Genomic DNA, 26,018 nt, shown 5'->3' with positions numbered 1-26,018 from the left:
GCTATGAAGCCCATGAGCTTCAGTATCATCCAGCGTGGCAAGATATGCCCATTGCTGCAATAGTGGTATGAGTATTATGGGGTAACCAAAACCCTTTCTGATCTGATTAAGGACCAGTCCACAAAAGGAAACATGTGCCTAGTACTACTATCTTCCAAGAACCCTTGTTTGGAGATCTCACAGGCCCGGGGGTGAACCTACTCTTACTATTTTGCTTCATAGACATAGTCTCAAACTACCCTCTAAATTCATATCTCTATGCCTGTAGATTAATGCAGTTCTGACCTCATCAGAGAAGCTTCTTTGGGCATCGGAAAACAATTAACACATGGGTTCACAGCTGGCCAAAATGCAGGAAATAAGTGATTAGGGAGTGCTCCCCACAAATGGGATATCTATAGCAGCACCCCCCTCAAAGCTAAGGAACTATCAAGAAAGAGGGTGCAGGAAGATTGTAAGGGCCAGAGGTCAGGGAGGAGAGGACAGAAACATTGTCTTCTGGGCCTGATAAGGACTCTGCACTCATGGACACAGCAACTGTGGTTGCCTGTACAAGTGTAGCAGATCCCCAGACCTCAGCACAACAGATGCCATATTCAAGGCACTGTTCCAACCTAAGAATCCAGCATGTAGACACCAACACTTGCCCAAACAAGAACAAAGAGCCAATCCGTCATAGTCCACAGTGCCGGGAAGGTCCCTAGATGTACTAATCTTACTTCTGTTGGCTTCTGCAGTTCCACTAACTGTTCTTGTTAACTGAAGGTGTCAAGCCATGATGTGGTTTTATGCTTACAAAACCAAGAACAGTAGGTCTCAGGGCTGCATGATTTGGGCAAGTTCCCCATGCAGCCACTGCCACAAAGACTTTCTCTTTGGCTCTAAGGGTCCATGTGCCTTCTCTGGTATAGTTACCTCACAACGTAACACCAGCAGAAGCTCAAGCCAATCAAGATGCCAACTTGGAGGGAATAAATGGTTTTGGGGTCCTTAGCTGAGGAGCGGTTGGCAGCAGATGGCTTCTGGGGAGACAGGGAATCACCTTTCTTTAAGAGCGTGGCCCCACTGGGCAGTGGTAACGCACACCTTTAATCCTAGCACTCTGGAGGCAAACGCAGGTGGATATCTGTGAGTTTGAGACCAGCCTGGTCTACAGAGCGAGTTCCAGGACAGCCAGGACTGTTAAACAGAGAAAGCCTGTCTCAACCCCTTTCCCGAAAAGAGTGTAGCCCCTAGGAGTTCAGTCATGCTCCAGTGGATTTCTCTCCACCCATGAGTAGATGCATAGCCCAAAATGGATTTGGTAGATTATTTTTAAAAATAGGATAGGAAGTTGGAAGGGGGTTGGGTAGAATTGAGAGACATTGAGGGAAGGAGAAGAGGATGAATATGGGTAAAATCCCTTGAGAGCTTGGGTGAAATTCTCAAAGAATTAACGTGAATATTAACACATATTGTCTGTTGGCTTCTGATAAGTCACTGTCTTATGCAGCAAGCACTTTAACCATGGAGCCGTCTCCCCAGCCTAAGCTGTTGCTTTTCCTAGCATGCCTTGCTCTCTTAGAACTACCATGCTCGTGGAACTGACAGGGGGATGGGGAATCCCCGGGGTAAAACATCTCAGAGTCCCACCACCCTCAGGGTCCTGGAGCTGCTGGCATGGTCTATTTTGCTCAGTTTTAGAGTTGATTGTATGTAGAGCAATTTGCTGAGATCTTCCCGCTGCTTCCCAGGAAGTCTTCCTTCTTCAGTATCATTTCATCCTTGACAGTCTGTTGCAAGCTGCTTGGCTGGCTCTGCCAACCACAGGCCCTCCTCTGCTGCAGCCAGCAAACATACCTAAGACAAAGCTAAGCCGTCAAACACTGTTGCCGCAACTTAAAGATCTTGTCCGGGAATGATCCAAAAGAGGTGGTACTTTCCTTTTTTCCTTCAGCACCCTGACAAGATTCTAAATGTCCTCCTGTTTCTTCCCTTGCAAGGGCTCTCCTGGCCCTTGACGCATTCAAAGGCTGGCTCTCTGGCCTTTCATTAGCTCGGGAAGGACCCCCATGTCTACCCAATAAATGCCTTTCCTGTTCAAGGGAGCCAGAGCCTGTTTCTGCCGCTTGCAAACAAAGGGCCCGATGGATGCTGCTTTTCAAAGGGTGTGCAGAAGGGAATCTTCTAAAGACTTCAGATAAGAGGCCAATTATTCACTTGACAGTTTTCGGGACTGCTACAACACACACAGGCCTGTGGGAAGCTCCTGCCCCAGCGGTGAGCTGCGTGCCTGATGAAATCCCACCGGAGGGGCCAAGTCTGCACCTGTCACCAGCCACAAAGAGGCTCCGGTTTTTATCCATTTCATCTGGAGAACCATCTGGGCTGGGAATCGCAGTAATAATAACAAATCATCGTCACCAGGTTTTCTCACACACAGCACGGCTTTTTTGTAGTCTCCTGTTTAAAATCAGGGCTTCAAATCAGCTGGCAAATAAGCAGCCAGCAATAGTTAGAAAGGACGTTCTGGACTGTCATGGGAAAGGATCGTGACAGGACCTGGGAATGTGCGCAGGGGGAGAAACGGCTGCTGGCTGTCTTTTCTAGAAAGTTAGGAGGCAAAAGGGGAAAGTCCCAGAAGTCTGCGGTACAAAGAATCATTCAAAGGAGAGTTGAGTAGCAATAGCTTCTCTGTTGCTATTGTGTATCACATAATTTTTGGCTTTTGTTTGCTGTGTCCAGAAGCAGGATGTGCTGATAAATTATCGAGCTTGCCTACCAAGCAGTGTTAATAGAAGCATTCCTTCTGTTATGGTAAGTATGTGACTGTGCATTTAATGAAAGCCATGTTTTTTTAGTCCGTATTTGGTTGCTATAACAAAATACTTACAGCTGGCTAATGGACAAGAAGAAGAGTCTCATTTCATTCTTCTAGATACTTAAGGATGTGGGGCTGGCTTCTGTGCCAGTGTCTCAGGGTGGATGACGTCACCGTGACAGCTTGCATTACAAGGGCAGGTACATATGTGAGATGTAAAATGCCTTTGGCAAGACAGGAAGCCAGAGAGTGATTCAAGGGCCGGGCTTACTGTTTGTATCAATAAGCAATGTGAGAACAAACTCAAGGTTCCCATGAGAGCAACCTTGAGCCCTCCAGTGAGCTCACCCTAAGGTCTGTCTCTAACAGCTTCAACCACCTTTCAACATTGCACTCTGCCGTTCAAGCTTTCAACACGCCTGTCCTTCCTCCAAACCACAAGGAGGCAAGCATGGTTTCTGTGCTTCAACCTTTATACATAATTCAAAATCGTGTCTCAGGGCTGGAGAGGTAGCTCATTGGTTAAGAACACTCACTGCTGTTGCGGAGGACCATAGGTGGTTCCCAGCACCCACATCAAGTAGCTCACAACTGCCTGAAACTCCAGGCCTAGGGCATCCGATGATGACCTCTTCTGGCCAATGTGAGTACTTGCATAGATGTTACCTGCATACATGTGTGGAATTCATACACACACACACACACACACGTCTAGATAAAACACAAATCTCTAATTATGTCTTCATTTGAGACAACTCACATTTTATGTGCTATAGACAATCACACAGTCAAAATGAACAATGGGAGAACATGAACATTAAAGGGGAGGTAGCAGAGATGCAGAGGGATGGAGACATTCACAAACTTCTGCAAGATGTGTATGCGGGAGAAGGATAAAATCTGTTCTCTGCTCCCAGAGGCAGGTCCAGGATAAGCTGAGCAAACCTGCAGAAAGACACAATCTAGTTCCCTATCCCGCTATAGAAAATACTTACATACGTTTCCTGAAAGTTACCTAGAAGTAGGTGATTGCCTTGTAATCCCAGTCAAAGGACGCATCATTGTGACAATAATTACAAATACTTATGCCAGCAAGTGGCAGAGTGGCAATGGCTGTATAATTACATGCATGTATATGTAAGTCTTTGCTCATTTACTATTTAAATAATCAAACTCAATACTTTTTGTCAGGTTGTAGCCTGTAATAGCAAATACGTGTTTTCCATTTAGAAAACACAAATCCTATTTATAGAGCATCCATGTGAACTTGGAGCATTATTTTGTTCAAGAATATTTAGGGGTTCGACATAATAAATTTGGAGAACTATAAAGCTCTTAAAACTTGAAGATATACTCACAAAACTGTAAAGAGATCAAATAGCTGACAACCGAGAGGCTGTCCCTGAACCTGGAGAAAAGGCCAAGGATTTGACAAGACAACAACCATGTGACTGTTGGTCTGAATCAGTAGAAGGGAAAATCCAGCAGCCATAGTCAGGATGAGCAAGCACAGCATAGAAGATGCTGGAACCGCGTGTGCTGTTTGAATCTTGGAGAGCACTGTGGTGTGCTCAGCCATCTAAATGATCGTAAGTTGCAGCAGCAAGAATCAGGACCACAGCTGGCAGAAGGATACCTTGAGGTCAGTTAGAAGAGGCATCTTACTGCAAAATGCAGCTCTGGTGGTGAATTTTGGGGGGAGCAGAGCATAGATTGCTTCTCAGATTTCTTTGCTCCTGCTGCTGGTCACCTTTGCTAAGGGCTAGCTATAGTCACAGCCTTTGGCACCACTGATGTGATTTGTCCATATGTTCTGGAATCCATCACCAGCAAACTGCATCTGGGCTCTAGAGGGTTGGGATAGAAGAATGAGATCACTACTCCTTGTGCTAAGGTATGCTGTATGGCAAACAATAGGTAGGTAAAAATTTTCAGGGCTCCTTAAATTTTGAGTACAAAGGTTTAAGAGAAAGTGATCTCCCTATATGGGCAAAGTTCAAGCAATGGTTTGGTCATAGGTGGTGTGAGAAGTCCTTCTGTATATTTGTTGGTTTTATTGGTTAATGAATAAAACTGTTTCAGCCAGTGGCTTAGCAGAATAGAACTAGGTGGGGAAGACTGACCTGAATGCTGGGAGGAAAAAGGCGGAGTCAGAGAGAAGTCATATAGCTCCACCAGAGACAGACACCGGACGTAACTTTACCCAATAAACCACAGCCACATGGCGATACACAGATTAGTAGAAATGGGTTAATTTAAGATATGCGAGTAAGCCAGAAATATGCTTAAGCTATTGGCCAAATTGTATTGCAAATAATATAGTTTCTGTGTGATTATTTTGGGTCTGAGCGGCCAGGAACGAATGAGCAGCCTCCCCGAACAAATTGGCACAGCCTTCCAACTACACACAGGAGATAAGAAAACAGCTCGTTCACCACGACCAAAAGCCCAAAAGGGAGTTCAGGGCTAAGCTGGTTGAGATTGAATTTGGGAAGGCAGTTTTCAAACATTAGTAGGCATCAGAGCACCTGGAGACTACAAGTACATGCCACTGCACCTGAGCCAAGAATCACTGATTCAACCAGAATTCCTGCAGGTCCCCAAAGGATACTGTCATAGTTAGAGTTTCTATTGCTGTGAAGAGAAACCATGACCACAAGAACTCCAGTAAAGGAAAACATTTAATTGTCGGGGAAGGCTTACATGTAGATAGACATGGTGCTGGAGAAGGAACCGACTCCAGATAGGCAGGCAACAGGAAGCAACTGTGTGTCACACTGAGCATAGCTTGAGCTTAGGAGACCTCTAAGTCTGTCCCCTCAGTGACACACTTCTTCCCACAAGGCCACACCTACTCCAACAAAGTCACACTTCCAAATAGGGCCACTCCCTATGGGGGCCATTTTCTTTCAAACCACCACAGAGGCAGATGATACTGGTGCAGGGTCCGCACAGGTCCGGCACTATGTGAACACCTGAGTGTGAAGATTCTATTAAAATGCAGAATCTGGGTGCACGGGTGTGGCAGGAGGTCTGAGGCACCCAGGGGCTAGCCTGGGAGCCAGGCTTTGACTATTTTTTTCACCCTGAAACTCTTTTATTATTATTATTATTTTATATATTACATCCCAACTGCAATTTCCCCTCCTTCCTCTCCTCCCAGTTCCTCCCCTCCCCACCCCCCCCTTGTACCTCAGATCCGTTCCTCCTCTGTCTCCCCTCAGATAGGGGCAGGCCTCCCAGGGATATCAACCAAACGTGGCATATCAAGTTGCAGTAACACCAGACTCGTCCCCTCATATTAAGGCTGGATGAGACAACCCAGCAGGAGGAAAAGGTTTCGACTGTTAAGAGACCACAATTGGTCCCCAGAAGATGCTGGTGATGGAGGAGAGTTATCTGTCTATGTTTCTTTCATTGGTTAATTAATAAAGAAAACTGCCTTGGCCCTTTAAGAGGACAGAAAATTAGGTAGGTGGAGTAGACAGAACAGAATTGTGGGAACAAGGAAGTAGAGTGGGGGAGACGCTTCAGGCAGTCGCCATAGGAGTCTCCATGCTTCTCCTCTCCGAGATGGACGCAGGTTAAGATCTCTCCTGGTAAGGCACCCCTCGTGGTGCTATATAAATTACTAAATATGGGTTAAAGCAAGATATGAGAATTAGCCAATAAGAGGCTGAAACTATGGGCCAGGCAGTGTTTTAAAAGAATACAGTTTCTGTGTAATTATTTCGGGTGTAAAGCTAGCCGGTGGCCGGGTGGCGGGACACAGCCCCTTCACACTACAGATTGGCACTCCAACGTGGTGACTAAATCCACTTAAAAACCTTGCCCGCTTGGGATCGGAAAGAAAGTTCTCTGAGACCATGCCAATGGCTCACTGCTCCCTTCCTGCACCTGGGCAGATGGCGGAATCAGGCTTAGGCGAGCGGGACAGCATTTGCGGATTCCTGCCGCCATAGAGAGAGAGGTGTTTTCAGACTGCTCTGCGCGTCAGATTCGGCTGTGACTTGGATTAAAAGAGTTTCTGTGCTGCACGCTCAGTCTCAGAATTAAACTGCTGAGTGCGGCTCCAATGTCGACTGCTGTGTGCCTGGAACTGTGTGCGGCTCAGGGGCACCAAATGACTGAGGCAGGAGCGGCTTTGGCTCTGCTCCGCCATGCTGAATTGTGCTGACCTCAGGCAGGAACTATCGTAATTACCATGATAACAGCGCAGTTAAGGTTTAGACTTGGCTATAAACAGGCAGTACCGTATTATTTTAAGAAGTGGTTAACCTTTTAAGAAATGCTCCTGGATAGTAAAAAATTACAGATTCACAATAGAAAAGATTCAGACATAGAAGGCCTTTAAATGGCTCACGTAGGCTTAAAAGAGAGAAAAAGAAAATATAGAGAATAAAGTTAATGCCTTAAAAAAAAAAAAGGTTAAAGTCTTTAAAGAGACAGAGTACAGATAGTTATAGATTAAAAGAAGTAAAGTGATAGAGTAAAAATAAGCCACGTAAAAATGGAAAATTCACAGAGAGTCTGGATTATGTATTTTGTTGTGTTTTCTTTGATTTTTTTGACTGTAAAGGAGCTAAGTACAGAGAGACATTTCATTATATGGGCTGCCAGGCTAGACCAGAATGGACATCTTAACGGTATGACTTCAGGATTTGGATCTAAGAACATGATGCTTTGGAAAAGAGTTTCTTCTTTTGTTTTCACAGAGGACGAGACTCTGTGGATTGCTTCTATCCCAATATGGTATGATAGACCACGCCCTCCTGAAAGGTTGCTGTGAACATCTTCAAAAAATTACTTCACTCAACTGCCAACTGAGAGGAACCTAGCACACAGGTTACACCATGAAAGACCTAAATAACAGCGCCCCCATTCAGCAGGAAGCAGTTTGGAGAGAAAAAACTGCGCCCATTTTCCCAAATATTGCTTATAAATGTTTTTTTACATTTAAAGGGGGAGATGATATAGATATGAATAATTTGCATTGGTATAGATTTTAAGGTCAAATTTGTTATATGTATATGTATTTCTGATTTTGATTAAGCTATTGTGATTGTAGTTCATTTTAAAGAATGTAATGTATAATTAGGAAATATAGGTTGTTAATGGATAATCATTGATAATAGTTAAGCTTGTAGTCATGTTATTAGATTTTCTAGATATGTAGAGATATATTTCAGTTAGATAGACATTCTTCATATCTTTCAAAGACTGCAGAATATGGCATTTAATGTTTTTAATAACTTAGGGTTTTTCATGACAATGAGACACATCTGCTCCTGGCAGCACCAGTCTACTTCAAGAGGAAGATGGGCATCGAAGAGGCTACTTATGGAGTTTGTTAGCCATTTGGGCAAGAAACTGCTCTTGGCTGGACTGTTGCATAAACTGGACACAAGGATCCCACAGAAAGAGGACTGCTGAACTTGCCTAAAGGTGAGATGGTCTTTTGGGGTTCCTGATTCATGAAAGAGTCTGCGAGATGTTCTGCAGGACACAGCAGAAAGTGACTGAACTGTCTTTGGAATTTCCCGCTTCATGGAAATGTCTGCTGGACACTATGGGCCTGAAAGCTGAAGATGGATGCCCCAACGGTACAGAGGAACTTTGGGTGACTGTCTAGGCAGCGAGTTGTCTCTGTCATTTCTAGAGTTTTATAAGTTACTTATTTCTTGTTTACTTAGGTAGCATTGTATCCTTCTGGAGTCTTTGATGGAGTTGAAGAATAAATAGATAGTTATAGATTTCCTTAGTTATGATAAAAGATAAAATAGATTTAAATATTGTAACTGTAATACTTGCTTGATAACTGTTTTGTTATATGTAATTTTGCTATGTTAAAGTTGAAGCCGTTCTTTTTTGTTTAAACAGAAAAAGGGGAAATGATGGAGGAGAGTTATCTGTCTATGTTTCTTTCATTGGTTAATTAATAAAGAAAACTGCCTTGGCCCTTTAAGAGGACAGAAAATTAGGTAGGTGGAGTAGACAGAACAGAATTGTGGGAACAAGGAAGTAGAGTTGGGGAGACGCTTCAGGCAGTCGCCATAGTGAGTCTCCATGCTGCTCCTCTCCGAGATGGACGCAGGTTAAGATCTCTCCTGGTAAGCCACAACTCGTGGTGCTACCCAGATTACTAAATATGGGTTAAAGGAAGATGTGAGAATTAACTAATAAGAGGCTACAGATAATGGGCCAGGCAGTGTTTAAAAGAATACAGTTTCCCTGTAATTATTTCGGGTGTAAAGTTAGCCGGCAGGCGGGTGGCAGCCCGCCGCTTCACACTACAATGCTGGGTCTGGAGTTGCAGAACAAATGCTCTCGGCCATAGAAATCAGGAGGCTGCTGGGTAGGAAGCTAGACGGTCTGTGTATTTGTTCCGCAGATGTGAGTGTCTGGTGCCGTGGAAGCGCTAAGGACACAGCAATGGACAGAGTCCTTGCTTCCCAGAACCTCACATTCTGGAGGAGCGAAGCCATGTTTACCGCGTGCTCTCCAGTCTCTTCAAGGAGTTTTCTTTTGGTTTTAACTTTTCTCCCCAAAAAGAAGAAATATGAAGAACCATAAAAGGGTAGACTGAACTTTAAACTCAAAATATTTTTCTTCTCATGTTATTTAACAAATATAAAAATTTCTGAAATGAATACATTTTCCTTAACGATATTCTTATATAAATACAGACATAGTCACATTTATTTCTTCCAAATAATTTCTAACCAAGTATTCACCAGACTATTTTAATGCTATTGTCACATGGAAATATGGGCACAGCCATAACTTAAACATTGATTTTTGAATTGAAGTAGTTAACAAATGGGAGTTGGGTTAGTATTTGGAAGAAGCAGACAATGTTTGAAAGGAGCCAACTGGGTCCTTTTATTTTTAAATATTTCCAATGCTTGCTAGTTTCTTCTTAGGACTCTAAGTAAGTGGAAATTCAGTACCTGGTAGACTCATGATCCAGGTGAGGAGCAAAGTTCAGGGGTCAAAAGCAGGGGCCAGATCCTGTTCCCATCCATCACAAAGCATGCCACTATCGTTGAGGTTTAGTAGCTTCATCTCAAAAAAAGAGGATTAAAAATCTGCCGTGCAGGGTTAGGGAGATGGCTCAGTTAATAAAGCACTTGCCAGGCAAGCATGTTGACCTGCCATGGTGGTGTGGCCCTGTAATCCCCGTGTTGGGAAGGCAGAGACATGAAGACCAGCGAGACCCACTGGCTAGTCAGTCTAGCTATCAGAGTTAGAGTGCTTTGGACTCAGTGACAGACTCTGCCTCGAAAAATAAAGTGGAGAGCAATTGAGAAAGACACCTGAAGTTCACATCTGACCTACTGACCTATACACACACATAGAGGATAGAGGGTGGGGAAGGAAGAACGGAGGGGAGGAGAGAGAGAGAGAGAGAGAGAGAGAGAGAGAGAGAGAGAGAGAGAGAGAGAGAGAGAGAGAGAGAGCTGAAGTCAACATCTAACCTATACACACAGAAGGTGGGGGAAGGAAGAAAGGAGGGAGGGAGGGAGGGAGGGAGAGAGACAGAGACAGAGAGAGAGAGAAAGGAGAGAGAGAGAAAGGAGAGAGAGAGAGAGAGAGAGAAAGGAGAGAGGGAGAGGGAGAGAGAGAGAGAGAAAGTCAACATCTGACCTATACACACAGAGGGTGAGGGAAGGAAGGAAGGAAAGAAGGAGAGATGAGAGAGAGAGAGAGAGAGAGAGAGAGAGAGAGAGAGAGAGAATACATTTTTAAGAATTAGCTTGCACAGTGGTTAAGAGAATGGATGAGATCACCCATGAAGACCCATAACAAGTCTCTGCCAATGGTAAATTGGTGTCGGAATGGACAAACCCCTCATACAAACATCAGAAACATTAGTGGTACACGAGACAGTGTTGCATTGGCTCACTCTTCAGAATAATCAGGGAATGCATCAGACAAATTGTGTTGAAAGAAACAAAAGCACTAACCAGATTTAAAGGAGGAGGGGGTGGGGCAAGGCAGGGAAGACTGAGCTGCAGAGGCTCCGGCTATAGCTTGAACAGATACCCTCCTAGGGTTGGAGTAATAGAATTTTACAGAAGCTACATGAAAACAGTGTTGGAATCTGGGATGCTTTTAAATACTGCTTAAAGTTGCAATACCCAAAGCTGGTAAAGTCGTAATCAACTGGTGCCCGGAAGGTCATGGTGGCAAATCCCTACTATCTTTCTCAAAAATAATTTGGCCATAAGGACTGGATGCTGCACAAATATTAGTTGTTTTACACTCAGTTCTTATTGTCCTTATTGAAGTATAAGGAGGGAGGTGATTGCTTTTATCACATATATTGGAGAGAATCCATCCCTTGAACGCAGCGGTGGTAACTTAAAGGATATTTAAGAAGGCTGGGTAGCAACATGTCCCAGTTGCTTGGTGGATAACAAAATTACCTTAAAACATACCAGCTGGAAGCAATCAATTTGCTTTGCACACTGTTTTTGTTTTTGAGCAAGAACTCAGAAGAAGCCCAAGCTCCTGCTTGGAGTCTGTCAAGGACTGTGTTTAGACCTCTAGCACGGCTTCAGTCATTGGCGGCTTGACCTGGCTTTCTGTCCATGCTGAAGTCATGGGAGACTTGATCTGGCTCTCTATCCATGGTGGCTCACAGTTGTGAACAGCAAGCTCAGCTAAGACATGGTCAGAGTTCCCTCCTTCAGCCTCTCTGACACGGCAGCTTCGGTTGCTCCCTTACCAGGTTTGTTTTCTTCCAGGGCTCCTGTTCCAAGAGCATCATGGCTGTTGGTGATCTCATCTAGAAAGTTATGTAGTATTATGTTCTTCTGGTCACAAGTGTGTCACTAAGCCTGGCCAAAACTCCAGGAGAAGACAAACTTCGCTGGCCAACGGGAAGACTGGCAAGGGAATGCAAGGCCTTTTCAAAAACTGCTAATGTGGGCCTAGAGAGATGGCTCAGCCTCTCAGAGTACTTCCTGCCCTTAACCCACCTCTAGGAGAACTAATGCCCTCTGTTAGCCTCTTCAGGGCACATACAGGCACATACACATATCGTGTGTGTGTGTGTGTGTGTGTGTGTGTGTATAAACATAATTAAAGCAAACTTATTCTTGTAATGCCTTTATATTACTTACAAGTTTTAACTGGAAACAAAATAACTTTTCCTTTTATCTCTTCACTTTTCTGTTTGGAGGCTCTTTCTATTTTTTTCAACTATTTATTTATTTGTGTGTGTGTGTGTGTGTGTGTGTGTGTGTACACATTGTATGGTGCGCATGTGGAGGTCAGAGAACAACTCAAAGCCGTTAGTTCTCTCCTTTGACCATGTAGGGTCTAGGGTTCACATTTGGGCCATCAGACTTGATGGCAAGCATGTTACCCACAGTCGTCTCGCTGGCCCTTCCTTTCCCCTTTTCTGGTTGGCATCTTCTGCACGCTGCCTGGACGTTTCCTTTAGGGGATCACAGAGTTCATTTGGTACATTTTCTACTTTCCATACTGCAGGGGATACTTTTGTTGATCTTTCTCCCACTGTATAACAAAGATCTCCTTTGCCTACAATTCTTGTATTGTTTCTCTGGCTTTCCCAGAAGCCCTCAGCCACCACCACCCCAACGGCCACCAGATTTCAGCTCTTTCAGCCTTTGCCTGCAGTCTGATGCCACGCGCTTTAAATTTTTTTATTATAGCAACCCCTCATTTACAGATTCCAAGATTCACTTTGGTTATTATCCCTGTGTGAAAAATTGTCTCCAAGTGTACTAGCTTAAAACCAGCATTTTATTTGGCTGGCAATTTTGAGCTTCAGAAATTTGAAAAGGGCTCAGCCGAGCCTCTTTCCGTTGAGGTCATTCATGCGGCAGAGGCAAGATGTCAGCTGGGGCCGCAAACATCAGCTGAGCTGATGGGACTGGCAGTGGGAGATGGCTCGCTCCTACCGGCAGGGTTTGATGCTGGCTGTCAGCTATGAGCCCGGCTGGGCTGTCCGTCACTGTGCCGGCATGCAGACTCGCGACTCGGCAGTCTCAGGACAGTTGGCCTTCTTCCGAAGTGCTAACATCTCTTGGAACTAATGTCCCGAAAGAACGGACAGGCTGAAACTTGGAGGCCTTCTCTGGCACGCATTCGAAACCGAAACAGCATCCCTTTGCTGTGTGGTTTTGGTTATAGAGAGGTCACAAAGTCATCCCAGCTTCATGTGTAGTGGGCATAAATACCACTTCTCAAGAATTTATACAACCAAGGTTAAAGAGAGCGAGAGAGAGATGATAGATATGGATGGGAGGATGGGGAGCAATGGACAGAAGTATATAAAAAGTAATTATACTGTTGTTGTACATGATTTTCTCTCCGTGTTTTATAATTTGGAAAAAAAAGGAAAGATAGAAGAAAATTAGGGATTCTATATTTCTGATCTGTCATCCAGGCTCCATTTCTGTGTTACCTTGGGTGTAACTATGAGAATCCTGTCAAGCTGGCTTTGGGGATTCAGCTTTAGGGGCGTTATGAAGCACTGAGAATTCAACTGTTGGGAACACGGAGGCAGCTCTGGCCCCAGTGGGGATGGATTGCGCTTTGGACTGTGGACCATGACACAGCACTTCAAGGACCACCTCCTTCAGGGTCAGGAAGAAGCCCAAAGGTGAAATCTACTTCCTCGCAGGAACAGGACCTCCAAGGTATCACCACACCCTGCTGCCCTCCAGTCCTGTCTGCTCTATGAAACAATTAATGGGAGAAATAGGTCAAACAATAAAACTGGACAGGGGGCCCAACCTGTCCGAACAGAATGTGCTTGCATTCAGCCCCTGAGGCCACAAGGAGTCAAAGCCAGCTATGTGTGTCATTATATACGCCAGCCCTCACCTACTTTGCTCTCCATACTGTGACATCCAGAGTGCTTTAATGACCTGTTTTTGCTCACATAGCAGGCCTTGGACAGCAGCACAGAACAAAGGCCTATCATGGGCTGCATTGTGGCCCCCGTATTCACATATTGAAACCCTCATTTGAAGATAATGCATTTTCAGAGGTCATTCAGGTTAAGTGTGCTTATATGCCTGGGACCTTATCTAATAACTATGAGATATCTATACGCTATGAGATGAGGGAGACAGCAGACCCTTATGTCAGCCAGGTCCCTTCCTTGTAGGAGCCCAAAGTGCAACAGCTGCAAACGGCAGCCTGCTCAGCGGTTTATCCGTCCTGCTACTTCTGCAGGTTGTCCCTAGTGACCTTGGAGACAGCCCTTTCTAGTGGATGCTCACATATCTGACTCCTGCTGTCCCTATTCTAAGCTCTGGCAGGAATGTGGGGTGTTCCTGGGAAGTTCCAGAGTACAGTGGCCTCTGTTCCCATCATCACATCTGCCTGTGACAAGCCATAAAAGAAGGAGAGTGCCGGAGGCTCCACATGGGGCCCGGATCAAGTTTTCACATCTTCAAGTGCAGTTTCACTAAGGATGTATATGGAGGCAGGAGGACTAGGTGGATGTAGTGGTACAAACCAGTAACCTCAGCACTTGGTGTGGGGGGGCAAGAGAAGAGGTGGGGAATCAGCTTGGAATAAATGATTAGATTCTATCTCAAAACAAGCAAGCAAACAAAGGACAGGTGGCTGAGAAGAGATTCTTGGATGTCTGTGTTTGTAAATGTCAGACGTACTCCTAAGAGGGGTGCCCTGGAAAGTGGTGGCCTTGAACTCCTGAGGGACTCTACCGTGTTTCCCACTCTTACCCCCACCAATAATTCCCACTGCTCACAAACAAAAACAGAGGCAGCCAAAATATCTGTCAGTCTCCTTCAGTGCACAGATGGAGGAAAGGCCATGTGAGGACTCTAGAAGGAAGCCAAGGAGAGAGGCCACAGGTGCAATCAACCCTGCCCGCATCTTACTTGGATCTCCAGCCTCTGTGGCTGTGAATAACCAAATCCCTTGGCCTCACCTGTCCACTCTGCGTGTTTTGTCATGGTGGCCTGAGCAGACACCTATGCAACCCTGCAACTTCCACTACTGTTCCTTTGGCATGCCCTCAGCAGATCTTGAGTGTTTTCTTTGTGGTCTAGCACAAGCCGATATATGCCATTGAATTCTTTCTTGCCCATAGTAGGCAGACTGGTGGTCCTCTCTGAAAAGGGAACTAACTGCCTTATAAACCTCCAAACCTGTGTGAGTGTGTTGACAGTATTCAGTTCATACAGGACTGCGTTCCATGAGTACCAAAAAGAAAGTTTTTGAAAGGACACTTTTGTATTCTTGCCTATTGAAAGAAGAATTGAAAAGACTCATAATTGAAATTCATGAAAATGAAGATTTGTTTCTGAGGCGAGAACGGTTTGCTTTTCCCTGTCTCTGCACAGCAGCGATAAGTGGGAGTGGTCCAGCATTGCCATAGGTGGGGTTAAAGTGGATGGTAGAGGAATCTCTGGATGTCTGCAGTGAGGCACACACAGGAGTTGAGGGAATGGCGATGCTTACAGCGTGTTCCCTGATGTCCAAGGGACATTCCTGCCACAGGGATAACGTCTCAGCAACATGGAGGACCAATGAGATTACTTAGAATATGGAAAGGCATTCTGGGGCACTGGCAAGCAAATCAGAGGACTGATTTATTAACCCAACTCGTGGTTTGATTTGTGTTTTAATTACTTTTTACATGGATACCTAAGATGGAGCCCTTTACGAATGTTGTGTGTGCCGTCCTAGGGGGAGGCCATGGTGATGGTATCTGCATTATTCCAGGTTAATATATATGTGCCACCAAAGGAATATAATGGTTAGATTTAAAAGGAAGAAAGAAAAATGACCCGGAATGATGTATCTGATTGAACAGGGTCACTGAGGAAACTAATACTTACCCCAAATGGAAAGGATGAAATCCAGAAGAAAAAAAGGCAGTGTGGAAGCTGGGAGTCTTGAGAAGCACACCGAGTGGTCTAAGGTCACCACATCTGCACTGATGACCTTCCCTTTCATATGCATGCAACAGAAAGCTACAACTGGAGAGATTGAACACACTGAGGTGGGGCCTGACGCTGATGCTGGACACTGCAGATCAGACAGCAAGGTAACTGGGAGTGTGGAAAAACACTGCACCCACAGGCCCTCCTCCAGGCTTCTTGCCGACTAACCTGTTTCCTACGTGCGATGCCTGCCCTTGGTTGTCAACTCAGGCTTGGGGTCAGACATGTTTAGAGTGGTTTGATTTTTCCTGAGTGTTTGTGGGGATTGACACGTGTGACAGAATGAGAATGGCACCCATAGGTTCCTCTGTCTGAATGCATGGTCCCCAGTTGGTTTGGGAAGGATGAGAAGACCTTGCAGGAGGAGGTATCACTGGGGGCTGACTTTGAGCTTTGTGCCATTCCCCTCCCCATCTCTTTCCCTCCTTCCTCCCTCGCCCCACCTCATGCTCATGCATCAAGATGCAAGCTCCCAGCTACTGCTCCAGTGCCTGCCTGCTCCATGCCCCTGACCCAATGGTCACGGATTCTAACTCTCAGATACTGGAAGCCCTAGATAAACTCTTCTTTCTGTAAGTTGCCTTGGTCCTGATGTCTTATCACAGCAATAGAAAAGTAACTAGCTGGGCGGTGGTGGCACACGCCTTTAATCCCAGCACTCAGGAGGCAGAGGCAGGTGGATCTCTGTGAGTTCAAGGCCAGCCTGGTCTACAAGAGCTAGTTCCAGGACAGGCTCCAAAGCCACAGAGAAACCCTGTCTTGAAAAATCAAAAAAAAAAAAAAAAAAAAAAAAAAAAGAAAAGTAACTAATATAACCCATGAAGCTGAGCAAAGGGGAGAAATCCACGCTGAGCAAGGGTGGCACTGTCCAATGGGCTGGAGAAAGAGAAAGGCAGTGTGGGCACACGCGCAAGTCCCCTCTCTTCCTGTACATGCCCACAGCACCTGGCATTGTTCATAGACTTTAGACTCCAGATCTTCTGACTTTTCAACATGAACTCAATATCAGGACCTCTCCAGGGAGCTTCTGGGGGTTTCAGCACTGCATTAGAACTGTGGAGGCAGATGGCTTCTTGGGTTGAGTAGCTGCAGTGATCTCTGTGTGCCCAGCATACACGCAGTCACTATTGGTCCATCTGCCATCCTGTCATATAAACCAACCCCAAATATCTCCTTTTGTAAAATACATATGCATTTTATTAGTCTGTTCTTCTAGAGAACCCTGTCAAATGCAACCTGAGAACCACCAAGTCCTTCAAGCATAGATCTGTGCTTAACTCACAAGTTCCACGTGCCTTTTGCTCTTTTTCCAATGTGTTCATTGAACTTTCTAGAACCCCTGAGAACAGCTTGTGTAATGATTAACAGCTAGGGGTTTTATTTCGTTGTTAGCTACAAGACTTTGGAACTTGGAAGTTATGTGTGTTGAGGTAAGCTATCACCTTCTAGGGCTCAATGGACTAACCACACACCCTTTTGGTAAGTGGGGCTCATCTACACTAAACCTGGGTGATGCCAAATCTGGGTCTCACTTAACTGATCTCCTGATGTCTGATACCTTGTTGAAATAGGGAACATTGACACACTTCTGTTTTGGATTAAATGATTGTAGGGAGACCAGCACTTCTTTCTTGGAGCTCAGGTAGATTTCAGGAGCCAATCCATAGCAGAGCGCCACAGCTTGCACACTGTCGAGTGATACAGCTTGAGCCTGTGAGAGACACTAGGCATGGATAGAAATAGCTGGGAAATGGTGGATGTCCTGAGGAAGAGCCGGGAAGGTTGTCCCTCGGTGACTGTTTAACTTGATGGAACAAAGATCACTATGCGATGGCTTAGGGTCACTCAAAACAGTGTAGCTGACTCTGGTCTGAAGCAGAATCCCTTTGCTGATGACCCGGGTCACCTCCACAGTCCTCTCACAATGGGGAGCAGCAGACGGTGGCTGTCCATCATTTTCCCAACCCACCCTGGAGTCTATTAAATGTGATAAAACTCCTTTGCCACCAATCTTTCTGCATTCTGAAACTTGCAGCGGAGGCTTAGTCAAGTCAACAGAGAGAATCATTTGAAATGACCTACTGTGCCAGGAATAAGCGTTTTAGCTACCGGATCTTGGGAACGTCTGTAAGTTCGCAAGAGGGGTAGAGAGCTGGAGACAGCATGGTAGGATTATGTCATTGACTATTTGTCAAGCGTTATGGAAATATGCCGATGTTTTCCCAAGCAGAGTACCTGGGTGCATGTCGGTCCTCCTTGCACATGCCACACCTGCAGTCTGCAGGGGTTGCCTTCCCTTGCCACTCCTGACAGGATTAACAGGAGACCTGTAGCAGAAATGAGGAGAAAAGAGTGGCATGCTTTAACACAAGGTGTCTGCATGTCTCCATGCTGGGACAACTTGGCCCACATGCCTCCCGCACTAACAGAGAAGCCAAGAGACCCCACAGGCTTGGCCTTTCTCCTTGAATCCACAAGTGAGACAAGCCTACACACCCTGCTTTCTGTTTTAATGGCACGATCTGCCTTACCTAAAAAGAAAAGATTAACTCATTTTTAACTGCAGCCCTCCTGCTTCTGGGCCAATCTGAATGTTTGTAGCTGGAAAAATGAAACTATTTTCCTAAATACTGTCTCTCTTTCAGACTCCACAAACTCATCCCACAGCTCCCCACTGCAAACCGAAGCCGATTCAGTCTCCTCCTGATTCTCTGCAACCCCAGATTCTGTAGACAGCCCCTTCCACAGCTTCAGAGTGGCCTCCACAGAACCCAAGAATTCTGAGAACCAGAGTGTCATATACGGTCACAGCAAGGTTCAGTGTGAATCTTCAGACCGCCTATGTGGTCGCTATGGCCTGGGTCTGACTATCGGGCTAAGAACTTCAAGTGCAGAACTGCAGTGGTGTCACGGTTAGTCTTGCTCATCAACTTGATGGCTTTTCGAATCATCCCAGGGACAATCTTTTAGACATGTCTGTGAGGACAGCTCTAGATTGGTCCAGGTAGAAAGGCCAACACTGTCAGTGAGTGGCATCCTTCCCCGAGTAGCATCCTGGGCTGAACAAAAATGAAAAGGTGAGCTGGGCACTAGCACTCGTTTCTCTCAGCTTTCTGAATGTGGACCCCAGGTGAGCAGCGGGTCCCACTCTCCTGTATCGTAGCCTCTCTGCCATGATGGAGTTTAAGCAGTATCTAATTCCTTAAACTCAATCTCTTTTTATTTGTACGCACACATTCCATTGGCTCTGTTGCCCCAGCTAACCCTGACAGATGTGCTTCCCACTCTGAGGCCTTCCTTATTATCTCTTCTCAGCCTCGCCTGAACAGTGGACTCTCCACAGCTGTCTGAAACACAGATACCTGGACGCTTGCTTTTAGATAGCCCATTGGGTGAACTGTGGTTGTGGGTTAGGGAATTAAGGTTTTAAAGACTCCCTAGCTCATTCTCAAGTACAAACACCCTTGAGAAATATTGCCTAGAATTTTAAAATCTGCCCAAGAACTGGGCTAAAACGCGTTATCCCATTTCTTAATTAGCCCTCTGCTGTGAGCCTCCCCTTGACGTGTCTCTACAGCTGGGTCACAGTGTGCCAGGTACGACTTTTCCCACTACTAGAAAAGCTCTTTAGTTCACCCTGTGTGAACGATGCCACTTTATATTGACACTAATTCTTATCTTCCAGAAGAAAAGCACGCTTTTCTATTTCGTTTCAGAGTCTGACGACAATGCTTTGATGTTGGCAAGTGGCTAGCTAACTTACATCGTCAGCTTCAGTCACAAGGAAAGTGGGACAGAAACAGTGGCTGCTCCACACAGCATTCGCTCTAAGAGTCAGAACGGTCCAAGGAAGGAATAAATCGCCTTTGAAGAATGTCTTCCCTGGTGACTCTTTGGGTGTCATGAAGCCTGGTCTACCGCTCTATTTGCACATGAGCAAAATCATACACACACACATGAGGTTATCCATTAAAGCCTGGTTTGTGTAAGAAAAGAGTGGAAGCCAGCTAAGCGTCTGCCATCAGGGACAGGTTAAAGAATTATAGTACATCCTAAAGTGGTATGCTATGCACTCATAAAAATGAATGAGCCAGTTCCTCCTGCTCGGATATGGAAAGATCTAGCTGCTCACCACAGCTGGCTTGGATCCATTCTCAAGGATGTTTTGCTAGTGCCTCTTCCTAATGTTGCAGTCAGAGAGGTCTTGCTTGGCTTGAAGCCAGCAACACTGGGAGTTATCCCTGGGGAATTTGCACCTCACAAAAGCAGGTTGTTAAACATTGACTCTAAACCCCACTGTCAGGAGACTAAAACAAAGTGTAGTATTCTACAGATGTGTAAGCTGGGGGAAGTTATGTGTGCCGAGAAACACGAGAGGGCTGGCGGTGTAGCTCGGCGGGGGAGCATTCTCTTAGTATTCATGAGGACCTTGGTTTGGCTACTGACACTGTAAAAACAAACACACACACACACACACACCCAGCACCGATTTCTCAATATTTAAACATAAATCAGCATATAACCTAGAAATTCCATTCACAGATATGTAATCATGAGAATTACAAGCATGTAGTCACACGGAAAATGGTCCACAAGTGCTTATATAAACATTATCCACAACAGCACAGGATGAAAATTCCCATCAGTGGATGAAGGAGTAACTAGGTTGTGACACATGCCTGCTAGAATATCAGTCCTCCCTAGAAAGGAATGAAGTGTCAGATGAATAAGCCAGACATGGAAAGACAAATACTGCATGCTCTCACTTGCGTGTTGAAACCAAGTTTATCTTGAAGACACAGAGACTAGAGCACTGTTTACCAAAGTCGGGGAAGGGTTTGGAGGAGGCAGGGATGGCAATAAGTGGGCCCCGTGGAATAGAGGACCAACACCCAATATTCCATTGCATGGGGAGAAGGCTACAGTTGACAACAGTCAGTTAAATATTGCAAAAAAGCTAGTAAGAAGGATTTTAAATCCTCCCAACACAAAGCAAGGACGTGTGTCTGAGGTGATACATATGCTAATTGCCCTCATCTGATTGTTACGCATTGTAGCCATGTCTCAAAATGTCACACCGTACTGCATAAAATGCATAATTACTACATGTTAATTAGAATACATTAATAAAAATGAGTGAGGTATTGACTAACGCTCCAGTTTGAATGACCCTCAAAAACACGTTAAGACTGGGTGTGGTGTATGACCATGTACAAACCCAGGCTGAGACAATCCAGCTATGAATTCAAAGCCTGGGCTGCAGAGTAAGCCTGCATCCTGGTGGTTTTGTTTGTGCTCTTGTTGTTGTTGAGAAAAGGTATGGTCATGCAACCCTGGCTAGCCTGGACCTCTCTATGTATATCAAGCTTGCCTCGAAGAGGTCTGTCTGCCTCTGACACCCCGCTGCTGGCCAGCATGACCAGGAAGAGTTTATTTAAAACCAACTAAATAAAACCAAACCATCAGCAGCAACACACACACACACACACTCACAAGTTAACCAAGAAGCAGTCCACTCAAAGGAGAGCGTAAAGTGAAGAATGTAGACACTAACGGCCACCTGTCAAAGTGCTCCGTCCGCACAATGAACTCATACTAGGCAGGTCCATGGGGAAAGCAAGCAGGGGCGAGCCAAAGTGGGGAGGAGGGAAGAACAGGAAGTCATTACTCAACAGGCAATTTTGGCTTCTGTAGTTTCATTTCCAGGATGATAAAAATGTTTTGATACGAAGAGAGAAGGGTGGGATAGTGTTATGTAAGCACTGAAGGCCACTGAACTGTACAATCTAGAATGGGGAGTTGCATGTTGCATAAACTTTATCTCAGTTAACAAAGCAAACCCCCAATAGACACTGATGAAGCCTCTGGATAACAAGACACCTGAAAGATGAGGGGAGGGCAGCTTTCTTTCCTATACAACTTTTCATATATTCAGATCTTTAGCTGTGTGTACAAAAGGGGATACAAAGGTTTATTAAGATCACACCTCTTCTATAAAACCCAAGGCAGATGGGTAAAGAATAACTTAACTGGGCTGGATAGATGGGTCAGAGGGTAAAGGGGCTTATAACCAAAGCCCAAGGACCCGAGTTTGTATCTCTAGCTCCCATAGAAAAAGCTGGGCACTGAAGTTTACATCCGCAACTCCAGTGCTGGGGACTGGAGGACCTTAAGGGCTTGCTGGTCAGCCTGTCTAGCTTAATTGGTGGGATTCAGGGATATAATGTGGAGAGGCAGTTGAACCTCTGGACCCCACACGTACACACAGGCATAAGTGCATCTGTAGACAGCTGTGCACGCACATGGCACACACTCAGGAATGAATTCACTTAGGATCTGTAAGCTGAGGTACTACTCCACAAACTCTCACTGCTTGGCCTTCTATCCAGTAAGGTGGGAGCATCTTTGGGTGGGTGGATTGACACCACCCTGTGAGTAGCAGATGCCACAAAATTTCAAGGATGATTTGGTGGCAGATTCAGCTGGGTTGACCCAGGAGGCAGCCAAATGTCCTTGGGTAGGCCTGGCACGTCTCTGTGAAACGTTTTTCCTCTGTAAGATGGGAGATGGTCAGACCTGCTTCTAAAACTAGCATGACAACAGAAGGGGAATGCCAAATGCATGTTGTCCATCGCTTGGCAGTCACTCAGCAATGTGAAGATCCTTTCCTGGGTCAAGGGGTGGGGCTGGGAGGCTGCCTGAGTGGGAGGCGCCACCTGATGCCTTAAGGTGGTTTGTTTGGCTGACCAAGTGCTAACAAACACGCTGCAGCTGGATCTTCTGATCTCTCCATTCCTTCCAGTTTTACAAAGCCTGACTGTATCATCGAGTGGAGAGCGAATAAAACGGAAAAAGAATTAGAGACTCCTAGAGGTCACTAAAGCTGTGATTTATTGAGTGCTCGTCATGGGCCTTGTATTTTAAAGGCATTATTTCCACCTCCTACATTAGCTCTGGAGGCAATGCATTCCAGTGCTCATTTCTGGGTGCTCAGAGTCTCGATGCCATTTCTGGTAAGTGCTGGAGCATGGGTTTGAACCCAGTTCTGCCTAGTAGTCTCCTGTGTCACACTCTGTCTTACAAACCACCCAACCGAGACTGCTAGTTTATATGGCCTTAGAACATCCAGAGGATCCAGATGACAGCTGAAGAGGCCCACACATACACACGAGATTGACTCTACCCTCACCTGAAAAGGATCCCCCACTTCTGTGTCCCTGCCTCTTTGACAGCAAGCTCACCACCTCCTGTGACAGCCCATTCCATTTTTAGATGACTCTAATTACTAAGGAGACTCATAATGCGCTGTTTGCCAATCACGTTCACCTGCTATTTTCATTACAACTTCATATGCCCCGGTGAGGCCATCATTAAGAACCCCATTACCTCCAGGACGGGCAATAAGGCCTCTAACACCATCGCCAAGCCAAGTCTCAAGCACTAGCAATGCAGATGGAGCCAGGAAAAGGCTGCTCATCTCACCTTCAAATGAGTCTATGACAGGCGATTATCTCTTCTGAGGGAAGACTATTCTGGATGGGATGTATTGTCACTCGGGACAGAGGTATAGAATAGATTGCAGAAGTTTAAAATAATCAGAGTCATGCGTGTCTGCAGCACAATTCCTTGGTTAATTGAAATGCTTAGGAAAAGCGGTGGAGGTGGATTTCCACTTCCTCCTGGTTTTTAGCCTCTCTGGCAGTTTTCTGTGAAGGACAGCCAGTCCTAAACGATTGGGCATGTGCTCATACCGCCAGCTTCCTCCACAGTGAACTTCCTGTCAGATCTAACAAATACTAACGGAGATTAAAGATGGAAAGGGCTGCGGAAGGGGGAACCCAAGGTCTCCCAAATGTGTGAGCCCCTCACCTGATTCTCCTCAGGGGGATGGAACTCTGCCGCTGTGATCGCGTGAACCACGGGGAACTAAAGGATGCCGGGTCAGAGGAGTGACGGGGCTCTCCTGGGATCTCAGGTGGCAAATAGGATTGAGAATCTTAGCTTTAATGAAGACAACAGAAATCACATAATTAACACGCACTGTTAACACCTCATTAGTCTCCCGGGGCTTAAGTTATGCTAAAAATAACCAACACATTTTGTTTAAATAAGGCTCTGCTACAGGTGTCCACGAAGTCCTCCTTGGCCGCAGCAGATCAAGAACATTCTCTTAAATTTACTTCACATGCTTCCGGGAGGCGCTGTCTCCGGTCCAAGGAAAGGATTATTAAAAAACAGATGTGGAAGCATGGAGAGGAAATGAGTGTTTTATCACAAGTCTTTGTGGCTCGGATTTGGAAGTCTTACGCAGCTCGGTTTCCCAGGCCACATGCCTGAGAGTGGAATTGCTCCTTCAGTGATTCTGCTGCAGCCACGGACGCCAGTCGTAAGCGAAGCTGGAGAGAGGTAGTTTTGTCCCTTGCGTTCTCATCTTTTCTGGGTGCGATTCTCAGCCCTGGATCCCATAGCATCTGCTTCTACACTCCTCCTCTTCCAAGTTTGGCTTCTGATCGAGAGAATTATAAGGAAACAGAGCGATGCTTCTAGATTTCAAAGTTTGGATATTAGAGACCTTTGAGCCACTAGGGGAGTCATATTTCCCGTTGGGCAGGTCAGGCTTCAGGAGAAGCCTTGGAGGATGAGGGGGCACATGAGACAGGGCATGGCCTCTATTTGTCTGAGGCCAAAGCCCCCAGCCTATACTTACAAGACCAAAGCGACATAAGACCAAGGAAGCCCCTGCTATCCAGAATCTTGAAGCACAAGAAAAAGACAAGTAAAGATGGCTACTTAGATGGGGCTAAACGTGAGGTGACTGTGGTCAGAGAAAATTCCTCAAGACACCCATCGTCTGGCTATTCCTCCTCTTTGCCCCTTTCACTCACACATGGCCATGTCGTAGGTGCCGAAGGCTTGGTTTACCCCTCCTGCAGCTCCTTCGCTGAAGCCCTAACTCGCAAATGAAGGGATTTGGTGGTGAAGGCTGTGAAAAGTGAGCCCTCCCCACCATGATGGAATATGGGAGACAGGTCCGTCATTCAATGACTCAGAACATGGTCCCTGTGCACAGAAGGGCCTGGGGTGACATCTTGATCTTGGACGCGGGTTTCCAGAACTTTGAGAAATGAACATTTATTGCTTACACCGTGTGGTCTGTGGCCTTGTCCTATAACGGGCTGACCTAAGACGTCACCTCAGCGCACACTTCCAAGCCATATGCTAATAGTTTTGGAAAAACTGTATCTCGGTGTCCACACATTATGATTGGAAAGCCTCCTGCATTTCTTGGAAAACTAAGACGATTGCTGGGAGTGTCGGATGATGGTCCAGACTTCTGCGTCTGAGCTAAGAGAGAAATGCGATGCTGCTTTTTTTAAAAAAAAAATTTCTTGTTCTTGCTTTTTTCTTTGCATGAAAATAGAGACACCATCTACTCCCATGGGGTCTCAGCAGCAAAACCCCGTGTTTCAAGGCTGACTGTGCTGGCCAAGGGAAGTCCCAGCTTAACTGTGTGTCACTGACCATTGCACGATCCTACAAAGTCACAGCCAGCACTGAAGGGAATTTCCCAAGTAGCCCTCAACCAAAAGCATTGCATTCATGCCCAAACCACAGCAGACAGAATGCTTCCGCTCTTGAGCTGAGGACTGCAGCTTCTTCAGAGCAGGGCCATTGACCGTATGGCTCTACGGGAGGAAAGAAAAAGGAATCCTTCTGCAAGCACACTGGAGGGTGTTTACACAGACCTGTGCAATAGCCTAGTAGAGGTTAAAAAAAGAAAAAAAGAAAATATTGTTGGTGAGAATCTTCTTTGACTGAATTCAGAAAACTTAGATTGAATGAATGAGTGTGTTTATATGGGGGTGGGTGGGGGTGTGGAGGAATGGGTGGGCAGGTGATCCATGAACCACTACGATGGGCAGAGAGAACACAATGTGCCCAGGTGTTTTGTAGATGACTAAGAACAAGAGGAAGTCTGTGAATGCTGAAGAAGCAGGGATGACGATGGATGAGCAGGTCCACACAGAAACATCTCCTGTAGCTGGGCCTCGCCAAGACTTTCCTCAACCCGTGTAGAACAGAAGCACACACAATTTGACTTCACTGTGGCTGGTGGCATCGTTGGAGTTTGGGGGCCTTTCTGTTCTTGGGTAATTGTCAGTGCATTAATTCTGTGGGATAAGTTTGCCTACTCCAACTAATCTTGTGTCTTTATACTCTCCCAAATTAGAGAACTTCCAGGATACATCAAAGGCCTAAAG

The 26,018-nt window shown here is 45.7% G+C and overlaps 1 non-coding gene across 1 annotated transcript; it reads left to right on the top strand.

Moving 5' to 3' along the window:
* Window positions 1-13,908: 13,908 nt before the first annotated feature.
* Window positions 13,909-14,042, top strand: LOC119806078. Its single transcript, XR_005284114.1, has one exon. It is a non-coding gene; the product is annotated as a small nucleolar RNA SNORA70 (small nucleolar RNA).
* The last annotated feature ends 11,976 nt before the right edge of the window (window positions 14,043-26,018 follow it).

Source organism: Arvicola amphibius, chromosome 1 (assembly GCF_903992535.2).
Source record: "Arvicola amphibius chromosome 1, mArvAmp1.2, whole genome shotgun sequence".
Classification (NCBI taxonomy): Eukaryota; Metazoa; Chordata; class Mammalia; order Rodentia; family Cricetidae; genus Arvicola; species Arvicola amphibius.
This window is presented reverse-complemented; position numbering and strand designations above follow the sequence as displayed.